Raw genomic sequence first — 22,549 nt, 5'->3', positions numbered from 1 at the left:
GCGAGAATGCGAGGCCTTCGCTCTACCAACTTAGCTATCGGATGTCTAAGATTTTTCAACCTGGGAATTAATCTACTCCCGAGGAATTAAGTCGACTGCTAACTGCCGTTTGTACTTAGTTTTTACAGATAATTAACATCATTCGTAGCTTCGTGGTTAAGCTGGTACGTTTCCTTTGTGGACTTTCGTCGTTGTCATACCTGAATAGAATCACCAGTGACGGTGCAGTCAATCAAATAATTCCGAGAGTCTATTCACAATCATTCTTTACTCACAATTGCCTCTTACCTTTTACCTTCCCTGCTCAGCAGAAATTCCCCTTTTACCCAAGGCCCCTTCATCCCATCCATCCATCTCATTCTTGGTCTTACCTTTATGTTCACCACATCCACTTCTACTTTCCACACTCTCTTTGCTAGTCTTTCCTCACTCATTCTTTCCATATGCCCAATCCATCTTAGTATTCTTTCATCAGTCCTACCTGCCAGCTCCCTTTTCCCCATCACTTTCCTTATCACCTCTTTAATTTTTTACCCTATCCTTCCTCGTAGCAGCCACAGTGTTCCTCTGACAATCTATCTCAATCACTTTTAAATTTCTCGTTTCTGCTTCCTTTAGATTCCAAGCCTGTCCAATACAGAGCCGTAGGCACAATCACCCCTTCATATAATTTTTTCTTTGCATTCATCAACTCTTTTCCTTCCCCCAAGACATTTACTTGTTTCCCTCACTCTACAGCTTATCTCCACCCCTACTCCTCGATTCTTTGTTATATGTGGTCTTGCTTGAAAATGTCCACCTCCTCTAGTCTCTCTCTTCTAAGATTGACCTCCAATTTACTGCCACCCTCTCCCTTTGTACATCCCGTCTTTACTCGCATATATTTTCAATTTCCTCCACTCACATATCTTCCTAAATTCCGTCATTAACTGGCTTAAAACATCCTCTGATCCAGCCACAAACGCAATGGCATCGGCAAAAAACAACTATCTCAACTCCCACTTCTCTGCACTCTCTCTAACCATTTCTAATCTTCTGTCCATTAACCTCGCATTTACCTCCTTACCATCCCATTCATGTACACATTGAACAGCCATGGTGACACAGCCCTGACGCAGTCCCACCTTCATCTCAGACTTTCACCATTCCCAACCACAACACAAGCTCTAATACTCATGTAAAAAATAATTTACTGCCTCATCAGCTTTCACCCTTTCTCATATTTCTGCAATACCTCTTACAGTGCCTTCCTGTCTACCCTATCCTAAGCCTTCTCCTTATCCACAAAATCCAAAAATAACCTTACCTTTTGCCAAAACCTCGCAAATTTGACTTACTACTAAAATTTGATCCACGCACCTACTACGTTTCTTAACCCCACACTGTTTCTTGCCTCAGACTTTCACCATTCCCAACCACAACACAAACTCTAATACTCATGTAAAAAATGATTGACTGCCTCATCAGCTTTCACCCTTTCTCATATATCTGCAATACATCTTACAGTACCTTCCTGTCTACCCTATCCTAAGCCTTCTCCTAATCCATAAAATCCAATAACAACCGTACCTTTTGCCAAAACCTCGCAAATTTGACTTACTAATAAAATTTGATCCACGCACCTATTACGTTTCTTAAGCCCACACTGTTTCTCGCCCATTACCCCTTCTGTTCAACTCCTTAGCTCCTCAATAACAATTTCCCATATACTTTTCAATGGAAGAGACAACAGCTCCGCCGTCGTTGCGAAAAAGAGGAGGTTGTGGCGGGTGCAGCCTATGGGAGAGGAGGAAAGTTAGGTTAGTGAGTTCTTTTATTGTGATATTAGAAATGTCTTTGCATGTGGTTCGAGGCCGTATTTATGCCGCGTGAGCAAGCCACCCGCGGTGTATAATTATCCTTAATTGCATTGGGTTAGGTCAGGAGAGCCATTCAGCGCCAGGTTGCCCCCTCCAAGTGTGAGTCACATGATCAGAACGATTCGGCTTCAGGTCACGCGTCAGGTCACGCGACCTAGTCTGTATAAAGGAATGGAGTCAGACGTGTCCGGGTCAAAATATCTCCGCCCAAAATAACTCCACCTAAAATCCCACACCCAAAATATCTCCGTCCAAAATACCTACTAAAACGCACATAAAACCTCTATATGAAGTAACTGAGGCTAAGGATATAAACTTAATATCATGATGTTTTGTAAAATACATTTATCCATATTCATCATTTTAATGTGCATTAACCCTATAGAATACCGGGGTATCAAGTTTTATTTTGACAGTCTTTGATCAAAGGATTAATTTATTCCTCAATGATAAAATCTGATCAAAGGTTCTAGGAAAACAATCTATTGACTTCAGTTCACATGCTGACCTGTGATTTAGGAAAACAATTGTGTATTATATTGGATAGTTTGTGTACTTATTGAAGTATTTATTGTTTTTATCTATTTAAACTAAAGGTATTTTAGGTTAAATTATAGTTATATTATTAGAACAAAAGTAAATTATGTCATTCACGTTGACTTCAGTTCACTTGCTATAGATAACACGAAATCTCAAGTTGGCCCTTGATCAAGAAAAACAATCATGCGTGATAATTGATATAGATAAAATTTATCAAAGCAGTATCATCCTAAGTCATACACAAAGATCAAATTAAAACAAAAAGGCAACTGAGATAAAGATGAAAATAGACCTTTAATCTTATTAAACAATATAAATTCTTGAGTAAGTAGATTTCATTGAGGGTATATATGGAGGGGCATGGGTCTGATTTTCATCATGGACACCTGTTCAGGCGCGCGCGTGTGAGTCCCTCAAAACCCATTAGTCAAACACAGTGGTCCTCCCCTACCCCAATTTTGGGAAACCCTTTTTTCTTACTACTGACGCCAGTGCTTCGGCAATAGGCGTCCTTCAACAAGAGGACGGGGAATGTAGGAGACGTCTGCTCTCGTATTTCAGTTTTACTCCTAATGAGAACGAGAGACGGTATAGTACCGTTGAAAGAGAAGCGTTAGCGGCGGTCTACGGTTTCAGTAAATCGCCCTCTAATCATGGGATATCCGGTCAGACTACTGAGCAATCACAGGCCTTTGGTCTGGCTCTTCACTAATAAGAGCACGGACATTCGAATCCTCGGTGGCAAATGGCGATCGCTGATTTCGATATGGAAGTCTCGGGGCGATTGAACATCGTCGCTGACGCGCTCTCTAGGATACGGGGAGCGGACCACTCTACGAACGAGTTTTTAGTGACAGACATAACCACAGGTAGCCAGGAAAACTCGAACACTGCGGAGGACCAAGTCATATGGGACCAGTTAATGATCCGGAGGGAACAGGATGAACACCCTGATTGGGGTCAAATTAAAGAGTATTTCAAGGGGGCCACGGCAGTAGAACCAAAGATTCTATGCATAAGAGTACCAGTCAAGGAGTTTCGGCTCCTACCGGATGGTCTTTCATACCACTCGCACAGAAACGCATACCAATTGGAGAAACTTCGACTGGTATGCCCTGAGGGAGCAAAGACAGCAGCATTTCGTATTGCACACTGCTTTCCTATGACAGGTCATGGTTGAGTCCAAGTCACACTTGACAGGCTGCAAAAATTCGCATTTTGGCCTAAGATGTCGGAGGATGTAAAGCTGATAAATCTGCATTTCAAAGTTTATAAAAGAATTGTAGAAACTTTACATCATAAGACTGAAAGCGGATTTAGCTGGAATTTACAATGCGCAATTATTTCGAGATAAATCCGTTAAAACTTTGCCTGATTTTATATTTGAAAATATACTGACCCAAACGTTCTCTGAAGCTATGAAGTTGATGAAATTAATTCTGACAATTCTTGCTACAACTGTTTCAGTGGAAAGGTTGTTTTTTGGTTTGAAAATAGTTAAGAATTACACCAGGATAAGGATGACAAATCAAAGACTTTTGTCACTTGCTTTAATATCCATTGAAAATAAAATACTTAACAAAATGGAGCAAGACCCTACTTTCAATTTCTATGAAAAAGTAATATATTTTTGCTACAAAGAGAGAAGAATGGATTTCCTGTGTAAATAGACTGATATAATAAATAACTTTTTTATATTTTCATCATTTTATATACTGAAATTTTTTAAATAATAGTTTACATAAAGGTTCACCAACTGCCTACCCTGAGCAATTACTGACACCTACGTGCCTGATATATATATATATATATATATATATATATATATATATATACATATGTGTGTGTGTGTGTGTGTGTGTGTGTGTGTGTGTGTGTGTGTGTGTGTGTGTGTGTGTATGTATGTATACATAAGTGCATATACATTATATATATATATGTATATATATGTATATATATACATATATATATACATACACACACACACACACACACATATATATATATATATATACACATACATATATATATACATATGTATCTTTATTCAACCACAAACAACTTTTAATTCCATGCCATCGCAATCGAGACTGAAGAATCGCTCGATGGAGACATTTTGTTGGAAATTGAAACGTGGACGAGCCGAGGATTCGAACCCAGCTAACCCGTAACAAAGTTACAGTGACTTAAACCAATGCGCTATCAAGAGAGATCTCTCTTGATAGCGCATTGGTTTAAGTCACTGTAACTTTGTTACGGGTTAGCTGGGTTCGAATCCTCGGCTCGTCCACGTTTCAATTTCCAACAAAATGTCTCCATCGAGCGATTCTTCAGTCTCGATTGCGATGGCATGGAATTAAAAGTTGTTTGTGGTTGAATAATGATATCAATTGATCGCTGGGAACCATTCAGTGTAGATGTATGTATATATGTATATATATGCATATATATATGTATATGTATATGCATATAAATATATATATATGTATATATATATGTATATATATATATGTATATATATATATGTGTATATATATATATATACTCACCCCTCTGGCGCTACAGGCCCACTGGGGCCCCTGGCCGCTACAACAAGATGCCTCCAGACTCTCCGATCTGCTGCTAACATCTCTATATCGTCGGGGTCGACGTCCAGGGCTAGTAAGTCGTTCTCCACCACATTCTTCCATGCATCTTGTACGGGGGCGTCCTCGAGGTCTCCTGCCCACTATATTCTCGGTGAAAACACGAGAAGTGAATCACTTGGATCAGCTATCGAATTGTATGAAAAGGAAGATAGCCATGTCATAGGAAAAAAAGACTGTCAGCCCCTTCTTTAGCACTATTTATCAGGGCGAGGGGCTTCAATTTGAACAAAAAATAATTTGTAGGTGCCACTGTCTAGAGGGATGGATTGCCATTGGATGGGCTACCTAACAGGAGCTCCTGCGATACACCATTCGACCTAAATCAAAGATGATATGCAAGCATGAGACACAACGAGGCAAGGAATCTCATGGCCCAAATGCTTCTTGAGATTTGCCGGGATGTGGCGGTTGAACCTGCGCTACTTTCCCTTGGAGGGAAGAATTTCAGGTACCGCACCGCTAATACATCAGGTAAATCATGAGTGGATGTCAGCGTAAGAGGTTTCTAGACATGGGGACAACTGGCTTCTTTTGATGTACAAGTATTTGACCCAAAGGGCCTTTGCTGCAGAGACCTAAGTACTTAGGCGGCCCACTCACGAAATGAGAGCGAGATGATCAAGATGTATTATCTGCGTGTACAGAATGTGGACCAGGGCTCATTCACTCCCGCAACATTCACGACTTCAGGTGGGATGAGTCCAAGAGCAAAGGAATTCTACGCTCGACTTGCGGAGATAATGGCGGAAAAGAGACAACAACCAAAGAGTTGTGCTGTGACGTGAAGGAGATCTAGACGTTTTCTTATTCCTCAGGTCAGCCATCATTTTGTCTGAAAGACACCAGGTTCCCACCCCTTAAACCAACACACATTCAGAACTTCGACTTTTAGTAGGAAGTTGGATAAATGAAAAATTGAAATAAATATAAAACAATAAAGATATAAAAGGGTTGTTGACCACAGGCGGGAGGAGGGCCAATGAAATGTATCTGTGAAAGACATAACTTCCCTGTTCTAACCACACAGATGTACATGGATGGAGGTCGTATTTATTATTTAGAAATAGTAGTATTGGTAGTAGTATTAGTAGTACCACTTCCACTAATAAAAAATTTACGTATTTACCACTTTTACTATTACTACTACTACTTTTTTAGGTTACTAATGTTGTTGATGTTCCTGCTGTTCTGGTATTGTTACTATTGTTGATGATGTTGCTTCAATCTTCTTCTCTTACTACTGCTGCTACTACTACTACTTCTACTACTACTAGTACTACTACTACTTCTCTTACTACTGCTGCTACTACTACTACTTCTACTACTACTAGTACTACTACTACTTCTACTACTACTACTACTTCTACTAGTACTATTACTACTTGTACTACTACTGCTACTACTACTACCACTTCTGCTACTACTGTTACTGCTAGTACTACTACTTCTACTACTACTACTACTACTACTACTACTACTACTACTACTACTACTACTACCACTACTACTACTACAACTACTACTTCAACTGCTACTAGTTTCTGTCTTCCACAGACACAATTCATTGCCCCCAGTCCTGCCAAAAACTGTGATCGACTACCTTTTTATTGACTTTATTTGATAAAAAAAAAATCCTTAATATGATTTTCTACTAGATTATACTCAAAGTCAAGGTTTCTATGTGTGCTGGTTTAGCGAGCAGGTACTTGGTATCTCACATACGAATAGAGGAGCTGACCCCACCTCCACCCCACTTTTTTTTTTTCTCTTTTTCTTTTCTTTTTCATGTAGCGTAGAATGTTTTTGGAATCCATTACTCATGAAGTCAAGAGGTACAGGATGTTATCATATGATACGGAAGTGAATGAGTCCCGACTCACATTATGTACAAACCCATCGTACATTCTAATCTTCTTACTCATTTCGGAAGTGGGCCGTCCCAGTAGGTCTATACCATGAAGCAATGGGTAAAAGATTCGTATATAAAAAAGAAGGCCAAATGTCTATCTGTCCTTTTTTTTTTTTTTTTTTTTTTTTTTTTACCATGAGTGAAGTGAATGAGTCCCGACTCACATTATGTACAAACCCATCGTGCATTCTAATCTTCTTACTCATTTCGGAAGTGGGCCGTCCCAGTAGGTCTGTACCATGAGGCAATGGGTAAAAGATTCGTGTATAAAAAAGAAGGCCAAATATCCATCCGTTCTTTTTTTTTCTTTTTTTTTTTTTTTTTTTTTTTTTTTTTTTTTTTTTTTTTTTTTTTTTTTTTTTTTTTTTTTTTTTTTTTTTTTTCTTTAGCTGACGTTTACTCACGCTTTTTCCTGTGTTGGTGGTAAGAGATAGCTCAAGTTCTCACAGGGGAGGAGTAGCACTGTTTCCATTGTCACATCCCGGCAAATCTCACGCATTTGGGCTGCCGTGAGGCCTCTTACCTCGTCATGCCTCATACAGTTAAAACAATCCTATTTGTATATCATCTCATGGTTGGGATCGATTGGTGTACCGAAGGTATTACTGTTATAGATCATCACAAAGCCGTTAATCCTTCAAACCTTTTACCGTGATTGTTAGGGTTGTCAGCCAGCTGGACGCCCCTTCTTCCTGTGCCATGGATATCTTCATTTTCCTACAATACGGGAGTTGATTCAACAGTTCGAACTTCTTTTTCCTGCCTTGTCTCCCCGTTCTTCGAGATATTTCACTACTTTTTCTTAATTCATTCATGTTGAATTCACTCTGCTGATATTGTTGGGTGATATCTTTTGTCAGAAACGAAATGAGTCTCAGAGAGTTTTTGTTTTCATAATTAGAAAGTTCAATGGGTTCGGAAATCCCAGTACTCACTTTCTTGGCCACAGTTCTAGTCATTTCCTTTCCTGATCGTTTGGGAGTCGTCTGTTGGTGATGGCTGGAATTACCTCATCTCTGCATTTTCTACCGGACTGAACAATGAGCCAATGTTTAGTACCATCTTGAGGATGTAGTTCCATTTGTGTTTGACCCCGTAAATGAGAGCCGCTTATGCCACTAGCGGCTCAGTCTTAGCGAATTTGTTTGCCTGACAGGCGGGGACTGTTAATCTGAAAACCGAACAACTTCAAACAAACTGCAACAGAAAGTTTATCAATTGTAGTTGATTAAATATGCATTGAAGTTAGTCATATTCAAAATAGGCCAAAATCGGCCCAGGCAAAGTACCCTAATTTGCATAATTTCAAAATGACTGCTAACTCGTGAAACACATCAGAAAACTCACGAGCGTATTACTAACAGCCAGGAAAGTGGTGCTCCGGATATAAAAAGCACCCAGCTATCATCTTATGACATCCTAGAGATGTCGTAACACGCTTATGATATCTTTATGACTTCACGAGGCAGGTAATCATAGTAGAATATTTTGAAAGAGAAGATTTCACACGAAATGAGTCATATACTAAAGCACATAAGAACTAAACCTGTAATTAAAGAACATACAATTGTAAGTATAAACAAAAACGAAAATCAAGTTATGAATAAATCTATATGAATAGATTTATATTGATAAATATATATGAATAAATATATATGTATAATTTGTATTGTTGAAAAATATATAGTGTATATAAATGGTAAAATGATGAATAACCTCCAAAAATGTTGACAACTACTGGCGTGCTTCTCTCGCTCTCTCTCATATCTTTATGCCTCTTTCTCTCTCTCTCTCTCTCTCTCTCTCTCTCTCTCTCTCTCTCTCTCTCTCTCTCTCTCTCTCTCTCTCTCTCTCTTTCTTTTTTTCAGAATGAAAAATGGATATCTGCTCTACATGTGAGAAAACTTGGCGGATCCGATGTTGTCGTCACGCTAACAGAAGAAGGTGCCATTGGTGTGCGAGATTCAGCAGCTCAACGAGATGTTGATGTGACAGTATTCTCTGGAGCAAACGTTCACAACTTGTGTAGACTAAATTTTTGCAATAAAAAAATCCCTTGAACTTTCTCCTCATCCACCCGCATTGTTTGATGAATACAGCATGATGGGCGAGGCCGTGAAGTTTCAACTAGCTGATGCTATTGGACAGAGGTATCAGTTCGTGAGTATAATGAGTATCGTGCAAAAATTCACAGTATATGGTGGAGGTTCGTTGTTGCACCGGATTCCATGGAAAAAAAGATACCTCATTTGACACAATATGCTCTCAGTATGTAGACCTAATAAAAAAAAAACCTTAGTCCGACCGTTGTCTTCGATGGCTGGACCTTTTACAAAAGACAGCAATCATCAGCAAAGAACAAAGGGGTTTATCGGTGCTAAAGTCAGTAGTTTTACTGGAAGGAAACTCCTAAAGACCAAAAAGGAGATTTTCCTTAGCAATCCAATCAACAAGAATAACTTCATTGATCTGATGAAGGCGTACTTTGTATCTAATGGGATTGGCATGAAGCTAGCAAATGGTGATGCAGATTTCCTGATAGTAGAGACAGGCTTACAGCTAGCATCTACTGGTGTAATATGTGTTCTTGGTGAGGACACGGATTTGCTTGTTATGTTATGTCATTACGCGGATCATCTGAAAATGACACAAGAACTTTTTTTTTTTTCTTTTTTTTTTTAAGACTGAGAGCAAGGGAGCGAGATATAATATGTGGGACATTGGTCAGTTGTGTGGGATCCTGGATGGAATTTTTTTTTCTAATTTACCATTCATTCATGCCATTGCTGGGTGTGATACAACGTCTAAATTATTCGGCATCGGTAAAACAACATAATTAAAAAAGTTGACACCCTGTTATTCGTAGAACAATCACACATCTTCTGTGCCAACAACGTGCCAACAAATGGAGACGTTATTAAATCCGGTGAAAGAGCTCTGGTTAGTCTATACGGAGGGAAAGAGTGAGAGTTTCTGAATGAGCTCAGAGTGAAACGATTCAAGGAGAAAGTGGTGGCCGGTTCTACAACCAATGACGTGAAAACTTTACCACCAATATCGGACGGTGTAATGTGGATTGGCGACGGAGATGACTTCGATCCCACTGACTGGTGATGGGAAAAGTAAAACGACGCTCTTCATAAAAAAAAAAAAAAAGAAAAAAAAAAAAGTGATTCCTTAACTTTTTTTTTTTTTTTTTTTTTTTTTTTTTTTTTGTTTTCGATGCACATGGAAAGGGGACTCTGCAATCAAGAAGTGTTCTTGTCGATGGTGTGGGCTGAATTGTACTGTTTTTCTTCATTGCAATGAAGAATCTTGTTCTAGTTTGCCACGCCCAGCGAAATTTGACGAAGATGAGGTTGAATTGACAGATCTGAGGACTGAGTGGAACCTGAATGGAAGTTGATCATCTGGAATGATCTTCTTCAAACTGGAATGTTCGCACATTCAGGCTCATGTATATGAATAAAATGTTCAGCCTTAGCAATGGTTTGGTGTCTTTTGAGTAATCAATTCTTACTTATCCAATACGAATCTAACTTCTATTTTTCCGCAAGGGTTCAAATATCTGAATAAGTTTCCTAAACCAAAGCCCACGTGATGGCATAGTCCTTCACAGATCGTACGTTCCAATACGCAGTTACTAGGGTTCAGTTCTGGATTCTATGTATATTACGACATATTCGGAGGATTATGACATCATAATGACGTCATAATTATTTATGTCACCATGACGTCAAACGATGGTGACAGGATATCATTCCTCTTCTAAAGCACCCCTTTCGTATCTGTTAATAATACTGATATAGGCTTCCTGGTGGACTATTGGTGTGATATTGCGTTCCTTAAGAACTGTAAGCCGCCATTTTTAAATCATGCAAATTAAGTCACTTTGCCCTGAGCCGATTTCGACCTATTTTGAGTATAATCAACTCTAATGCAATGTCTAACCAACTGCCACTGAGAAAATTTCTGTTGCAATTGGTTTGAGGTGAAGTGGTATTATATCCCACCTATGACCACTCTCTTTGCCTATGAGATATTCTCATTTAAAGGTGTCGGAGTCATCATTGCACCAAGATGTCTCTCTCCTTCTTTGCTCGCCATCACTTTACTGTCTTTGGTATGTCCTATGGCCTACTCCAAGTAATCTAGCGTCAGGGAAATAGCCCAAACGCGGATACTCACTACCACATCTCGACATTTCCTTAAAGCTCCTAATTCCCTGCCTACATCTACTATTATTGTTACTACTTCTATGTCATGCTAATAAGTTTTACTACTGCTTCTACTAATTCTACTTCTATCACACTTACCATCTTACGTTTACTACTATTACTACTTTTACTACTACTACTACTACTACTACTACTACTACTACTACTACTACTACTACTACTACTACTACTACTATTACTACTACTACTGATACTATTACTTCTACTAAGTTGTTGTTGTTCTTGTTGTTCTGGTACTGTTGTTGTTGTTGTTGCTTTATTGCTGTTACTGTTGCTGCCACTGCTGTTGTTGTTTTTTATATAAAAAAAGTCAATAAAAGTAACATTTATGTTAAGCGGTGAAAGGTTCTATTTCATTATTCTATTATGTGCCATAATTTGATAATTTTCTTTTAAAATTTTCTCGGTTATTAACGACCTATAGATTTGTTTTAGGCGATTTTATCCAGGCGAGGGAAACCGGGTTTGGAACAGTGCATGATTTTATACAGCCTACATTAGATTTTAGACACCATGATCATGCAGTGTCTTTTCATTATTTTTGTTTTTATCCTCCCTCGTTCACTCAATCACCATCTTTATGACAGAAGCGCTGATGAGTCATAGGCAACGAAATACAATTCTCTCAGCCGGGGAAATCCATTGAGCAGCGAACGGATAAAACTGAATCCGGCTTACAGGCGACGCGACGCCTCACACGAACGAGGACGGGTGGTGGTGGTAGGGTAAGTACCAAGAAAAGGTGGCGGCAGGGATGAACTCAGCATTCCCCATCAAGCCGGAACTTGGTCGAAACTGATGACAAGGTCACAGTGAGTGTAATTTTTGTACAAAATTCGTGAATTCCATAAAGGTGGTTTAATTTGTGAGAACACAATTCCCAATGTTTAGTAAACCATTTGTAAACAATATCGTTATTGAGAGTCATGTGTAACAGAAATGTGGTGTTGCGGGGAGGCGGCACGAGACTACACACCTCTCGTCAGTTATGGACGCTATACTCAGAGAGGATATGACTTCACTGGCGATGGTGTGTAGCTTCGGATCCCTCATTTTCGCTGAAACCCTGGTTCCAAAAACGAATCTTAGTTACACTTCACCCCATGACTCTAAGGATCATTCTGGACTCCTACGAACTAGAATGTGGAGGAAGTTATTGGTGACAAATGATGAGGCAACTTGTGTGTTGTGCAACTCAGTGCTCCTTTGTTGGTCAGTTCCCCACATGAGTAAGGAAGCCACCTGTATCAAGGCTGTTCAGTGAGCTGGGATTCACCACTTCTTCGCTAGATCATACCAAGACACTGTACACCCATTTCATTTGGATGCAATGGAGAAGTAACTATGATACACACACATATATGTATATATATATATATATACATATATATATATAATATATGTGTGTGTGTGTATGTGTGTGTGTGTGTGTGTGTGTGTGTGTGTGTGTGTGTGTGTGTGTGTGTGTGTGTGTGTGTGTGTGTGTGTGTGTGTGTGTGTGTGTGTGTGTGTGTGTGTGTGTGTGTGTGTGTGTGTGTGTGTGTGTGTGTGTGTTTGTGTGTCTTGAGGAACGTCTTTGGAGCACTTAGGGTAAATGAAAAGGTTATTCTCATAGGGAAAAAACAAACTAAGCTTTTTTTATTACAAATACAATAGAATACGAAGTTGTGAGTAAAAGTAGCGACATTAAGAACACAGAGTGAACAGCAATCACGGCTGATCACAGAGGTAATATCGGCATATTTTTGTTTGGAAACGTGTATAACTATTGTTATATGTAATCACACCCAAAAACAATAGGAAAAGAAGTGTATGGTTAACACTTGGAAAATTAGAAGGTAGTTGTGGTTAAGGAAACACGCCAAGGTAACATCTACAAGGTAATGTAGTACAGGAATTTGGAAACGTGAAGAAACTGGCCTGGATCTATATCACGCAGCTGAATGTTGTGGTTGCACAATTAGCATTAGTGATGAGTTCATCGTCTAACCCTTTCCTTCCGCAGAGAGGTTTTTCCAATTGGTTCTGGATGAAAACCTTTTGACGGCGACCGAAGACAGTGCACAAGTCGTCAGTGGCACAGAGTTCCCCTTCGCTATGGAGGGAGCCTTCATAGGCTGGATAAAATCATTAGAACAGATTTACCTGTGCAAGTCGTCAGTGGCAGCGGAATGGCTACTGCACAAGACGACTGCGTGTGTATAATATTTGCAATTTCGAATGACCAGTAAATATGTATCAAGTAACACGAAGACATAACCCTTTTGCCCCTATTCACGAGAATCAAACATACAAGAAATGAACGTATGGATGGCCATTGTTTGGAAACTGAAATAATGACTTGCTAACATCTGCATGTAGCCACAGCGCCAGTACATACATACATACATATACGAAGGCTTTTTCCCCCTTACAAGGAGGTAGCCAAAAAGGAAAAGGCATAAAATCATTCCCACCCATTCCATCCCTGAATACACTCCACACCCCTCCACCCTCCCTCTTATCTTAGTACTTTGGAAATTATGAGCAACATCCCCCACGGGAATTCCACGAAGGTTATTTAAGTAACACCGTGCTGTATGTCTGGAAGCATGTTAACCTGACTCAGTGACCCTAAAAAATGCTAAGCCAGATAACAAATCGTAAACGAAAATCAAACTGCGGGGGAGAAAATTTACTATCCCACTTGAAATGTTTATCTTTCAACGTTTTTTTTTTTTTCTTCAGTATCACGTTTCCATATGAATAATAGTGCAATATATCTCCACTGTCTTACTTTTTCTCATGTAATGCTACAGGAAATCCAAACGCCACATTGTAAAGGTACAATTGCTATCAACAGATGAATGATAGGCCATAAATTTCACCGTCGGATATGGAAGCGAAAATTCCGTCGTAAACCAATACACGGTTTAAAGGGGTGTTCTCCCACTGTTTCATAAATGAGTGTCGCCATATTCGGACAAGCCACCTTTGGCTGCCGAGCCCTGCTACTGTGAGTACCTGTGACTCGTTCTGCACGACGACTGGTGACTGCCTGACCAATGTGGCGATGGCGACCCTTCGTCCTCGTGATATTGAGTTGGATTTTTTTTTCTTTTTTTTCTTAAGTGGGTGCGTCCTCTGACTCATTCACCTCACAAAAAGGGCGATTACATGTATGTATATATGTATGTATATATGTATGTATGTATATATGTATGTATGTATGTGTTGCAAGATGATTGAAAGCAAGAAGCAATCCTTTAGATGTCTAGCGTGCACACGCACACACGCACGCATATGCTGCGACAGTGAACTCTCAAGGGATTCTCCATTGTGCTCGGGATCTGACTTCCAAGGGACACGTCATTGTCTCCAGTGACCAGGGAACGAGGTCTTTCGGGGCAATGCCCAACACCTATTAAGACAATAGACCTCTTCAACTGACTCTACCATATTTTCCCTGTCAACATATGGCACCACTTGTAAATAATGTAAAAATTATAGATTTGACAACTCCCCGAGTTTTCCTCGGAGGTTGCTTCATGTTTGTAGATGGAGAAGACTGGAACATAAAGCGAAGAAAACCTCTCCGAGTTTAGCTCACCAAACCAGTACGTAAATGTAGATCAACACAACAAATTGACATATGTATGTATGTATGCATGCATGTATGCATGTATTTATGTGTGTACACACACACACACACACACACACACATATATATATATACATATGTATATTTATATGTATGTATATATATATATATATTTACACATATATATATATATATATGTATGTATGTATGTATGTATCTATGTATGTATGTATGTGTGTATGTACGTATATATGCATGTATGTATGTATGTACGTATGTATATATGTATGTATGTATGTATGTATGCACTATGTATGTATTGATATGTGTATATGATATTGGATAATATGATATATGTATGTATTTAATACTGGTATATATAATGCATGTAAAATATGTGTGCATGAAACGTTTTAAAAGTTTCGGCGAGATGTTCTTTTAAAAACTTAAAGTTTCTAGGTTGGGTATTCAAATTCCCATGGAAATCCGTGAAACCGTTTTCATTTTTTTTTTTTTCCTAATAAATTAGCCAGACACCTGTTGTATAAATTCACTTACAAAAATTTAAGTGATGGTATTGAATCACTTCTGGTTAGGTATGCTGCTCAAGAAATATAAACTAATGAAAAGTTTACTTTACCTGAGTGAAATCGCCTTGTATGAGAAAGTAAACAGGATTCCTGCAGCTGAAAATAAAAAGAACCAGTTAGCGACAGAAGGCAATATACTTGATCACGGCGAAAACGTTGGGCAGCTTGAAAAAAAAAATCTGCCTGGAAACAGCCAAAGAGAAAATAATCACCTACAAGTTGGAGAGGAACCGCGATGTATATCAAATACCTGCCAGTTCTGATGAAATCAACAAGAAAAGTCTTTGCCAAAATCAAGATGGCCACCGATCAGGCTTGCGCCATGCTGCAGGTATGAATCATTCGTTTGTTTACAAATAAACGAGCTCAATATACTGGTCTCATGTCGTCGGTGCTTGTCTTGCGCCATGACCAGTCCGGCCTATTTTTTCCGTGTCCATCCTCCCTGAAGGAAAGCACGTGATCACCCCTGTGATGCAGAAGGTAACAGTCAAGCGCCGTATCTAGCCAGACGACCTATGACTCACCCAGAATGCACGCATGTGGAGATCACTGATGCGGTTGACGGGTCTGTTGCGGTGGAGTAGGAAGGCAGGAGTGGGACGGACAGTACTCCGCGCCGCCCAAGAAGACTTTCAGCTTGCTGAGAGGGGTCCATTGATAAAACTGACTCATAAAGTTCAACCCAGAATCGATCGTTACTATTGTTCTTTGGCGTCATGATTGGCAGTTCACCCGCGTGTAAACTGTCGATAACAATCACAAAATAGGGAAACTTTGCCCGTTCTTTTACAAAGAATTACAAACGATTTGATGTCATGTCAGAAAAGTCAAATTTACACCGATGTTGTAGAGAATCTTTTATCTCAAAATTATGAAACTGAAATTAATAACATATGCTCTCTTCTACTGGTGAGAAATGTAGTAACACATTTGTAAATCACAAGTAACATCACAGTCGGACGAAAGAGAGAGTTGAGTAAGCGGAACTATATATTTTGATTGCTAACTGCAATCCTCTTCAGTAGTGGAAGGAGGATGTTGTCTTAAATAGCAACCTCTTACAAAGGGAAGGGAGTTTGGAAAAGAATAAATATCACTACCCACACCCTTCTGTGACCTGAGGATGATATGAGGTCGGGTCAGGGGGAGGGGGAGGAAACTTGTTAACAATTTGTTTGGTGATGAATAATCCTGATATAATGTCTGGGGTCCATTGACCCTTGGAAATATTCATCGTGGGCAGATATTCAATTAAAGTGGATTCTACCATTTTCCTTCTGAACCCACAGCCAGATTTATAAATAAGATCGGATTTTTCCCAGTCCATCCGGTGATTTAATTTATTCACGTGTTGAAACACGGCTGAACTTTCTTGACCATACTTGATAGACCTTTTGTGTTCGTTTAGTCTTGTCCTTAGGTCTCTCCCCGTCTGACTCATGTATGAAAGATTACAATCTTTACATGGGCGTATACACCTGGGATATGATTTCTCAACCTCTGGTGAACATTAACTACTTTTTTATTAATGGTATTCGGGTAGTTATGAATTAAATTTACCTTCTCTTTGGAAAGAAATTTGGACGAATGACTAATGGACTCTGAAAAGGGAGTGACAAGGTGATTTTCTCTCTTTTGGCTTAGTGGAAGGGAGGATTGGAAAAAAATAGTTCTGGTTTGGCTGAGGGTTTTATCCAGGAACCACTGAGGGTAAGCTAATTTTGTTAATTAGGATCTAATGGAGATTAATTCATGTTCTAAAAATTGGGGGCTACATATCCTGAAGGCTCGGAGAAAAAGACCCGAAGCTACACTTCTTTTAATGTGATCTGGGTGATGACTAAAGAAGTGAAGGTAACTTCCTAAATGGGTGTTCTTTCTGAAAGCAGTAAAGGCAAGCCTATTCCCATTTCTCATGACTAAGGTGTCGAAAAAGGGCATTTTGTCATCTTTTCCCATCCTACTTTGAGCTTGATATTAATTGCTAAATGACTGAGTTTATCTAGAAAAATATAAATTGGACTCCAACTCTCACCCCAGAGAGTGAAAATATCACCAACATATCTGAACAAAATCATACCTGGGGGTTTTATTGTTGGAAGAAGAACACTCTCGAAGTATTCCATGTAAAGATTAGCCAGAACAGGAGAAAGTTTAGAACCCATATTACAACCAAACTTTTGCCTAAAGAACAAATTTTAAAAGGAAAAAATATTAGTTGACAGACAGGTGCGTATATGCGCAAAGACTTTAGAAACCGGAAGGGGGAATTTGTTTTGGAATGCTTGTAGCTTGGTTTCTAGAAAGGACAAAACATCATCAACACAAATGTTAGTAAATAAAGAAACAATGTCAAAACTTCATAAACTACGGCCTGAAATATTAATAACCTTAATTTTCTGGATGAAATATTCTGAATGTTTTAAATGGGAGTCTGAAATTTTTCCCACAAATGGTGATAACAAACCCGCAAGCCATTTGGAAAGTTTGCTAGTGCACGAACCCCTATTGGAGATGATGGGCCTTAATGGGGTACCTTCTTTATGTAGCTTGGGGAGGCCGTAAAAATAAGGCAGCTTAGGAGTGAAAACTTTAAGTTTAGAGACGTGTTCACTAGTGGTGATCTTGCGAACTTGTCTATTAAAAGAAGCAGCCATGTCTTTTAGAGGGTTTTTGGTAAGTTTTTCATAGGTGTTATGGTCATTCAGAAGATCCATGGCTTTATTAACGTGCAAGTCTAGGTCCGAAATAACTACTTTGCCCTCTTTATCTGCCTTAGTAATGATAGTATTACTCAGTTTTTTTTTTTTTGTTTTTTTTTAGTTCTTCTATTCCTAGTTGGTAACGTTTGGGTAAACCATTATTGCCCTTGAAACAATCAGCGATACTGTTCAAAAGTAGGCCTTTAAGATATAATAAATCTTTTCCGTAATCATTGTGGGCCAAGAACTTGTCAAAACCTACAAAGAAGACTATGGCATTATGTTTTTCTCGGGTTTTGAAGCAAAATTTAAACCAAGGCTTTAAAACCCTGTAAGAGGCTGATAGAAAAGAGGATAGAAAGAGGGTAGAAGACGGGTTGTTACATTTTTTAGGTAGGTTGTTTGTAAATAACAGCCCGGGCGATCTGCCTGATTCCGCTTTCTGCCTTTTTTAGTTGATAAAAATATTGTTTGTAAATAACAGCCCGGGAGCTCGAGAGTATATTTGCATGTAGCTAAGATGACATTCTTTTGTAACCTAAGTGAAAATTATGCAGAGACTCGAGAATATTATAAGTAAAAAATAGTACCGTAAAGACTTGAAACAAAGAATCTAATTGGTGAATGGGTGGAGGAGGAGCAAATTAAATTTGTTCACGGCTGTAAGATCACGCCCTTTGGGGAGAATCTTAAATATAAAGTTAAAGATCATTGGACTATGGAAATCACAACGTTACTGCAAAGCTCACGTAAGATCTTGTAAACGTGTTCTCGGGGGATTTCTTGTAAAAACTTCAGAGAATGCGCTCTGTATAAGAATTAACGGAAGAAAGGTATAGGAAAAAAGTAAGAGATTTGATTCACCTAGACAGATTATAACTAAAAGAAGTGAGTCGCCATATCCATAAGTGAGGACCACAAGGGCGGTGACAGTGACTACAATATGCCTCAGTAGGAGCATGTGATACAGTAACAGAAATGAAGCCCAATGTGTGCTTCAGCCTCACTAGCATCATACGCTCGTCAACCGGAGTAATTTTTATCAAGGCGTGCTGCTGTCGGATAAACATCCCTTCAGCTACTCCTGCGAGTTGCGCCCCTTCGGTTTGGCCCGACCTGAAATAGATGTAATCCTCACTGATGATCTTGCCACTGTCTGGTCTTTTCGCACCTCTGAGAAGACCATTATATCCAATCTAAGCTTCCTGAGCTCAGCCGATAAAAAAAAGGGTAGTCGGCCGTCCTGAGAGAAAAAATATTCCAGGCACCCACACAGAGAGCCCGCCGGATGATCATCCCAGGCCTGGCTCGACATGTTTGTGTCACATTTGCAACACCCCGGCACCCCACACATCGGGTTTAGTGATTTTAATGGAGGGCAGGTTGCAAACCCATCTCCACCATATGTGTCCAGTATGGTTACTATGAACATATGCCTGTAATTCGTCCTCCCACGTCTCTACCCACCACGAAGCCGAACGAGGGGAAACTAAGGATTTCAGTTTACATATTAACCCAATAGTCCCTGGGGTCATGGGAGAGTAATAGCACATACCACCTTGACACTAAGGGAAAATAGCCGTGGACACTGTGCGATGCCGGCCCAGGTGGTAGTTCCCTTACATCTCCGAACCAAGGGGTGGCCACCCGTCCTGGTCTGAATAGACGACTAAAGAGGCGCGTTGCTACTCTCAGGGAAACACCTCTGTGCAACCATAGTACTGGGACATCACTCAGCTTCCAGTACTTCCGTCTCTAAGCCCCGCAGGGATCCCACTCATGGCAAGCACGTGGGTTAGTGAACCATTACAGGGTTGCATGGCCGTTGACTTAGAGTTGATCTGCCTTTTTTTTTTTTTTTTTTTTTTTCATCTGGCTGTCCAACAGACCCTCCTCACTGGCGAGCATCTAGTGAGGAAACCGGTTTAGTCGTCTACAACACGATCATACAGCAGGTAGTACTGGGATACATGGTACTGGTATAAGGGCAGCAGTCTCACATGATACAAATTAATTCAACATCTGGAAAATGGTCCAAATCAACCTTATCTTTTATCCATGTGCTTTTTTTCATATAGTAAAGGAAGCTTTACTGTATATGATAATGATTATATATTCTTAGGATTATAACAACGACATGAATAAATTATATGACACGTGGCAACAGCGCTTTTCCCCCCGCCATGGTGCCATGTCGAGGAACAACTTCCTTTACTATATGCATAATATGAAAATCAAATAACACATAGCCTAGGTAAGAAATAAGAAAGAGAGAGGGAGGCATGTACTAAGACTGATTTGGCACGACGTATGCGACACCTTCAACGGACTTCTAGGTTAAGTTAGGTTAGGTTACGGTGTCTTTCTTCTAAATGTCGAGATCTTCGGCGGATGATCTGAGACGTTCTGTGGTCCTTTGACTCCTGGGTGGTAGTGGTGCCTCTTGCATCGCGACAGAACCATGTTAATTACAACAATTACAATCATTGTCTTTCAGTAACAACAGAAACGTGTAGCGGTTATGATATCAGTTAAAACAAAACACTTAAGATTAAGTCGTGAATGTTATCTCTGTAAAAAAATTATATAACATTTCTTAATTTTTTTCCAAAACAGACCTTTACTTACCGACGAGGTTCCACAGAGACCTCGTTTTGTCTAAAGTCAGCCCCTCACCTGAATAAAATTAGCTAACATTAAGGCAAATTAAAGATTACGTCATCATGTTGAAATGTTTTTACCAGTCCAACAAAATACTAATGGTGAGTTAGAACTATAGGGTCATCGACTTAACTGGAATATCCTCAATGGCAATAAAGAATAATTCAACGGTATCCAATGACTCATTCTATCTTTTATGGATGAGAGTGATAAGTTTTCGGAAGTGATAAGATAAAGTGTGAATCACCGTTTTACACGGTAACGTACGCTCAGTCTAGGGCACAAATGCGTCATTTCTTCTTCTTCTTCTTCTTCTTCTTCTTCTTCTTCTTCTTCTTCTTCTTCTTCTTCTTCTTCTTCTTCTTCTTCTTCTTCTTCTTCTTTCATGAGTTACGAAATTTTCGTTTAGACAACTACCTAAGTATTTTTGTAACGATGTGCAGACAACTGCCATTTGTTATTAATCATATTGTGACACATATAATGTTTGGTGGAAAATGTACTGTGACACAGTTGAGTCTCTGACTGCGGAGTCGATATGACAAGTGTCCCTAGAGGTGTGAACATAGAGATTCAAGATACGACCAGACAACTGATGCCCACGTGCTTGCTCTCACTATTGTTTACTCAGTAATGCTCATGTCCGAGAGCAAATAGCAGATGCAAGAGATGCTCTCACACACCCCAATTTACCCGCCTTCCCCATCCCGCCGCACGTCCTTGACCCTACTCCCTCTGGTCCCAACAACACTTCCTACCCCCACCCAGCCTCTGTCCTTCCCGTCACCGCCTCCTCTCCTTCCCCTTCCACCTCCTCCGCCTCCACCCCTTCCGCCTCCACCCCCTCCCCCTCCACTCCCCCTTCCTCCGATTCCTAGTCCTCCACCTCCGATTCCTCCTCCTCCACCTCCGATTCCTCCTCCTCCACCTCTGATTCCTCCTCCTCCATCTCCGATTCTTCCTCCTCCACCTCCTCCTCCCCCAATTCCAACTCTTTCTTATCATCTCTATATTCAACGTAACCGACGTATCAACCGGCGCGACGAAACCTTGTTAATCTTTACTATGATGTGGCAACTGTACATATGTAGATAATGTGTGTCTGGCAACTCCCCGAGCCTTCCTGGGGGCTTGCCGTGTATTATGTAGTTAGATCTAGACTTTGAGAATTAAACCCAAGAACTCCGCCCGAGTTTCTTTCACCACCAATTCCAAATATAGAGTACCATAACCTACATCATCATCATCCCCCAAGAAGGCTGCGCAAGATCCTCACCCAAGTCCATCACGCCCCACGTCCAGGGCATCCAGGTTTGAAGCTTCCACTCGCAGCATTCGCTCACGTTCCCCAATCCTGAGTCCTCGCTCTTCGTCAGAGACAGCCAAAACCTCCTCCGGGCTATCGTGCCGTGTGATCATACCACAAGCCAGCTCGACCGGTAGGCCTCAGTTGAATCTGACTAGGCTCACAAAGAAGACGCTGCGGGGTATAATCCCTTTCACCAGCACTACCGATGGCAAGGTCCAGTCCAACGGTAGCGCATCCTCCTCAGGCTGTGAAGTGCATATCCTCCAAGCCCCTAAGGCTAACTGAGTTTCCTTCCAAGAACTCCCTCCAATAAGTAAGATTCACTGAAACCAACTATTCCTGTGGATATACTGGATTTATGTGTGTTTAACCAGAACGTCCAAAGCTGGACCCCTCAAAGGACCAGCATCTTGTTAGATATTGCCAGATACGATCCTGATGTTATTTGCTTGACTTCGATGGGTGATCTAGCCCCCGACTCTCTCCCTAAGACATGGTGTCGGGGTCTTG

The sequence above is a fragment of the Oratosquilla oratoria genome, chromosome 2 (genome assembly GCF_046742065.1).
Source record: "Oratosquilla oratoria isolate Oo_2021 chromosome 2, ASM4674206v1, whole genome shotgun sequence".
Classification (NCBI taxonomy): Eukaryota; Metazoa; Arthropoda; class Malacostraca; order Stomatopoda; family Squillidae; genus Oratosquilla; species Oratosquilla oratoria.
This window is presented reverse-complemented; position numbering follows the sequence as displayed.